Raw genomic sequence first — 6,449 nt, forward strand, 5'->3', positions numbered from 1 at the left:
GGGCTCCCTGTTCCAGAGTACCTGGAGCCCATCACAGGGGCAAGGGCACAGAACAGGAAGCTAACAAGTCATATTTTTATACACACGGGAAGCAAGGATATAGAACAGGAAATGGGATGAGGCTCACCAAAGCCCATCCTCGCTGACGTACTTCCTCCTACCAGACTCTGTCTTTTAAAGTTTCTGCAAATGGTGCCACCCACTGGGGGAGATTTGGTCAAACACGTGAGCTAGTGGGTGCTATTTCTCATCCACACCAGCACAACGGGGAAAGGTTTATTTTTGCCTTCTGGTTTCAGAGGTTTCCATAGAGAGCTTGCCCCATTGCTTTAGACTGAGAGGAAGGAAAACAGTGTGAGATGAGGAACATGGGATGTAGTAATTGGCTGCCAACCTCAGGGCAGACGGGGCACAGAAAGAAATAAGAAAGGGGCAGAGACAAGCTGTATTTTGTCACTTCCTGTGACCCTACTCCCTCCAGCTAAGGCCCAACTCCTGATAATCTCTTCCCCCGTGAACATCCATAGGATCTGTGAGGTAAACATGATGCCTATGATCCAATCACATCTCGGCACCTTGAGCTAGGGAGCAACCCCTCAACACATGACCTTGTGAGGGCACTGCCTACCTAAACCATCGAACCATGGATAGAACTAGCTATCACTCCCTCAGAATATAGACTGGTATCTTAGTCGCTGTTCTATTGCTGTGAAAAGACACTATAATCACAGCGAATCTTATAAAGCACATCTTTTAACTGCAGCTGGCTTGTGGCTTCAGTGGTGTAGTTCCCTTTCCTCACTGTGGAGAGCATGGTGGTGCACAGGCAAACATGGAGCTGGAGAGGTAGCTGGGAAATCTACATTTGGATCCATAGGCAGCAGGAAGAGAGAGGCACTGGGCCTGGCTTAGACCTTTGAGAGTCCAAAGCCTACTCCAGTAACACATCCTACAACAAAACTACAAAACAAGGTCACATCTCCCAGTCCTTTCAAGCGGTACCACTCCCTGGTGACCAAGCATACCAGTATATGAGCCTATGGTGGCCATTCTTATTCAGACTGTCACCAAAGGCTAAGGAATATGGAAATCCTATCCAGAACTTTCTGTCTGCCGAGGGGTTTTGCCCCTGATAGGATCCTTGTCTGACTGCACACACTTTTCCAGAATGACCTCAACTGTTCCATTGGCTTTCCTGATCAGCTGGATATTAATGATTCCCAAATGAAGATCATTACCATTCATGTTCTTGTGCCCCGGGCCAAGATATCTATCACTATTTCATCTTCCCATTGGAAACTTTGAGTAGAACATCCAAATTCAAACTAAACATTCAACCACAGCCTGCTTTTTCTTCTAAACTCCCCAACCCTGTTAAAAAATCCTTCCCCAAATCTATGTGGGCCGGGGGAGAGGCCGCAGGAAGTTGAAGTTAGCATTTGTAAATCCCTCTGGTCCAATCCTAGTAAGTTGACATAATTTATACAGCAACATCTACATGTATGGGACGTTTATCTCTCCATTTTGGGCATTTCTGGGTCTCAAGTTCAGTTCTGTTATTTCCTCCATTTTTTTCCTTTTGTTTGAAGTGTGAACTCTTATTTCTAAAGCCCCTCGAAGAAGAAGAGATGAATGGGTAAGGGGGCTTCAGAAACCCACTCCTTTCTTCCTCACTCCGATCCACAAACACCTGAGAGGAAAATCCTCAGCTTGGTGAAAAAGAGGACCATTTTTCAGACACAGAGCCAGACCAGCGTCCCACAGTTATCAGCTTCTAGGTTCAGGTCTTGACGTCGCTGTAAGTGGGATTCCTGGCTTAACCTTTCCCACCTGGCAGACGCTCGTGCTCGTTTAGGCTCGGGTTAAACACCACGTGTCTATGTCCTCAGTCTCAGAACTTATCCTTCTCCAGTCCTGAGCTCTTCGGAAACACCTTCAGCACGGCAGAGGCTATCAGGGAAACCGCTCCTCATGAAGGACCCCGGAACCGTGGTTATCAGTGGGTAAATCAAGCCACTGCACCTCCATCTGACCAACGCGAAGCACGGGCTTTCTGGTCCTTGCAAACCATTCTATCCGGAGCACTTATTTCCCCTATGCTTCCCCATAAGCAACGCTGCTTTCTGTCTTAAAAACCATAACCCCCCTTCCAGTTTCCCTTTGTCACTCACTCTCCACCACTTCCGGCCCCGCCCCTCTCACTCGATCTCCGCCCCCAGCCACCCACTCCCCACCCCACATGGCCACAGCCACTCATAGCTCCTTCTCCACTGGGCAAAGGGCAGCTGTGTCTGATTTTCTGGCCCAGCTGCATCTCATCGTCAGACGTGAAACTTGAAGATGCCTCTTTCTTCCTCCCATCCCCCGATTGTCACTTCGAGGGTCTCAGCACGACGCCTCTTCTGAGCCTCTTGCATACATTTCCAAAGTACTAGACACGGTGAATGTGTCCCCACACCCAGTTTATGTGACACTGGGAATGGAAACCTGGGCTTTGTACATACTAGGTAAGCCCTCTACCAACTGAACTACATCCCCGGCCCTGGAGGTAATCTTACCGCAACTACTCCTGTGTATATAACTTCTTACTGTCCGGCAGAGTGCCTGACACGGGGCAGGCGCTCTCTGCGTGTTGAATTCCGATTCACTCTAAATGGTCTAAACTGAGTGGTTTGTTACCTAAGTTCACGGTGTATGCACGCCAGCCTTATGCTCTCTCGTCTTATACCAAGTTATTACGTAAGGTGCTTGAGGATCTGTTTTATAAAAGGTAACTATGAAAAGCTTCAAGTCTGCATTTTGAGCAGTTGTAGGTCTCCGGAGTAGTCTATATCTATTACAAAAGGAAGCTTATAACTAAGGCTCAGGACAAATCACGGGAGAGGAATCCGGAAGACCGAAAAAGCCAGACGCTTGGGACGCTTGTTGCTAGGTGGTGTCTACTTGACAGGGCAAATGTGCCATGAAATCTCAACGGTATGGTTGCCTGAACAAGGCCAGCATAATGTCCATGTAGAGATGCCAACATGGACAGGGGACATGCTACATGACCCCGCCCTACAAGAAGAGCAGCGGTGCTCAATGGTTCCTGAGAGAGGAAGGATACCTTTTCTTCAGAGAGCACCTTTCACACAGGCAGCCCAATCTTCAGTGGCCAGCCCTAGAAACACGTACAATGCTTAGCGGATGTGGTAGGCCACGTCAACCATGCTAAATGTTGCTGTGGGAGGAGGGGACTCGAAGTTCCTTGATAATTTTGTGATATAAATGTACGCATACAACTCTATGCACACTTGCTATAAATCCATCACAGGGGCCAGAAACGCAGAGCCTTACCAGGCCTGTGAAGCAAATCTCTGTCGCTCCCATAGTCCCCCAGCCGCAGAGAAGACACTGCACCTACTTGTGCATGTCACTTTCCGGTACAAAAGTCTATTTCTGAAATCTGTGTCAGGAGCTAGGCAAGGAGTTATCGAGAGACGCCACGCTCCCCGTTCTAATTTTCTCATTAGTGAAGACGACATCATCGAAAGACTGTCTGCCAACAATCTGATACAAAAAAAAAAAAAGTACATGTGTCCTAAAAAATAATTGCTGTTCGATTGCCACCGAATTATAAGGCTGCCACACAGGTGCACTAATGCGGACCCGGAAGTGTGGGAAACCGCAAGGCTTAGGTAATTATGTGTATTTCAATAAAGACCCTGGAATAAAATCTTCAGAGTTTAAAGAGACAATAAAACCAGGACCAAAGAGCTATTTATAACCATGTATTTTTAAATTTCCTATTCTTTCTTCTATATTTATATATTTTGAAAAGCCGGGAATATTTTTTTTTAACTCCGGCCTCCAGGAAGATAGAGAAGTAATATCTCTTCTTCTGCTTACGACTGTACCCACGGGGGAAGTATGGAAAAGACAGTCAACTAGACAGAACTATGATAATTGCATTTTAAAAAAATAGTTAAATCTTACTTATGCCCTGTGCTTAGTTTATGAATATGAAGACTAGAATTTATAGGCAGATGGGTCTATCAGGACTGTGGGAAAAAAAGATATATTTCTTATAAATTCCCAGTCTTTAGCAAGGGAAATTAGATTCAGATAGTGAATCTTAAATACCATCCAGTCCACAGTCTCTACTCACCGCAGGGAGCAGAGCGCCCTATGAAGTGAGGTTTTATAGCTCAGATTGTAACCGCTGCCGTACAACAAGCTAAAACCGGGTTTCCACAACACTGCATTTGACTAGTTCTGAGTTCGGTTGGTGGACTACAATTTTTATTTTTATTTTTGTAGTCAAATGGCAAGGCCCCTGTGATAGACTTTCACCCTGTTACTGTTGGAATAGAGGCTGTTGAAATAAAAATTGGGCTCACCAAAAAGGGGCCTGGATTTTATTGCCGGGGGGGGGGAGGTTCTAATTAATTCAATTTGTTTAGATCTGTCACCACCCACTTGTCCCAGTTTTATTTCTTTTGCTGTGACAAAAACCTTGACCATCAGCAGCTTAGGGGAAGGAATGGTTTATTTGGCTTATACCTCCACATTAGTCCATCCTTGAGGGAAGTTGGGGCAGGAACTTTAAGCAGAAACATGAAGGAGAGATGCAGGGGGAACTCTGCTGGCTGGCTCGCTCTCTGACTTGCGATCTGGTCTATACTGCGGCTTGTTTTCTGGCTTATTCATTCTCTCTCTCTCCTCTCTCTTCTCTCTCTCTCCTCTCTCTTCTCTCTCTCTTCTCTCTCTCTTCTCTCTCTCTCCTATCTCTCTTCTCTCTCTCTTCTCTCTCTCTTCTCTCTTTGTCTCTCTCTCCTCTCTCTGTCTCTCTCTCTCTCTCTCTCTCTTCTCTCTCTCTTCTCTCTCTCTCTCCCCTCTCTCTCTTCTCTCTCTCTCTCCTGTCTCTCTCTCCCTCCCTCCTCTCCCTCTCTCTCTCTCTCTCTCTCTCTCTCTCCTCTCTCTCTCTCTCTCTCTCTCTCTCTCTCTCTCTCTCTCTCTCTCTCTCTCCCTCCCTCCCTCCCTCCCCTCTCTCTCTCTCTCTTTCCTCTCTCTCTTCTCTCTCTCTCTTCTCTCTGTCTCTTCTCTCTTCTCTCTCTCTCTCCACACATGCTCTTATTTAGCTAACTTTGATACTTAGCCCAGAACCACATTCCTCAGGAATGGTACTGCCCACAATTGGACCCTCCTGGACCAATTAATATTCAAGACACTCGCTCCCAGACATGCCAGTAGGCCACTCTGACCTAAGCCATTCCTTAACCAAGAGTTTAAATATCATTTCAAGACTTTTTAAAGAATATGGCTGAGACTGAGGCTGAGGCTGGGGCTGTGGTTGTGGCTAAGCCTGTGTCTGTGGCTGAGGTTGTGGCTATGTGTAGGTATTTACACGAAAGTGTAGGCGCCTTCAGATTCATAAGGCATCCAAGATCCCCTTGGAGCTGGAGTTATGACCATTGTGAGCTACTGAACATGGGTGCTGGCTACCAAAGTTGGGTCCTTCTCAAAGCAGGGCATATTATTTACTGAAGAGCCATCTTTCTAGCCTCTACATTGTCCTCGTCTACAGCTTCTCCTCCTCCTCCTCTTCCTCCTCCTCCTCCTCCTCCTCCTTACCCTCCTCCTCCTCCTTCTTTTAAGGACTGTTTCCTGAGGGTTGAACTCACACATACTAGGAGAGCACTCCACCTCTGATCTATCTCCTTATCCCTTTATCTGCTTTTTATTTTGAGACAAGAGTCTCACTCCATTGCTCACGTAGGTGTAAAACTCATTCTGGAGCACAGACAAAATTTGCAATCCTACTGCCTCGGGTTACTAGGTAGATTAGACTACAGACTGAAACACCAGTCCAGCGGTATGCTAAATGTTCAAGTGTCTGGTTACGTCACACAGTCCTGCTATCCTAAGGCACTTGACACATAGTGACATTGCTGATAAAATCCAGGGTCAGGCCAAAGCAGAAAACCAGCAGAGATAAGTATGGAATTGTCTCAAATTTCAAAGAACTCATGGTTAACAACATGCACGCACACGAATGGATAATAATGTGTTATGCATTAAATTACAGAATTGCACACAATGCCTTAAGAATAGAAAAGGATAGATTCTCCCTCCCAGCGGCTCCCAGCTGCTCCCAGCTGCCCATAGCCTAAGCTATAAGTGGGATTTGATGCTCTGCTCCCTTCTCTGTGCTGCAGTGTTGTCTGCCTGGAGCTTGTGTGGGTCTTGTGCATGCAGTCACGGCTACTGTGAAGTCATGTCCGGCTGCCCTGTTGTGTGCAGAAGATACTGCTTTTATGTAGTCGTCCACCATCTCTGGCTCTTAAACGCATTCCAGGTCCCCTTCTTCGATGATCGCTGAGTCTTGGGAAGGGAAGGGTATGGTACAACGTCTCACTCAGAGCTGAGTCTTCAGCAGTATGCAGATCCTGGCTGGTCTACCATGCTCC

This window comes from Rattus rattus, chromosome 6 (assembly GCF_011064425.1).
Source record: "Rattus rattus isolate New Zealand chromosome 6, Rrattus_CSIRO_v1, whole genome shotgun sequence".
Classification (NCBI taxonomy): Eukaryota; Metazoa; Chordata; class Mammalia; order Rodentia; family Muridae; genus Rattus; species Rattus rattus.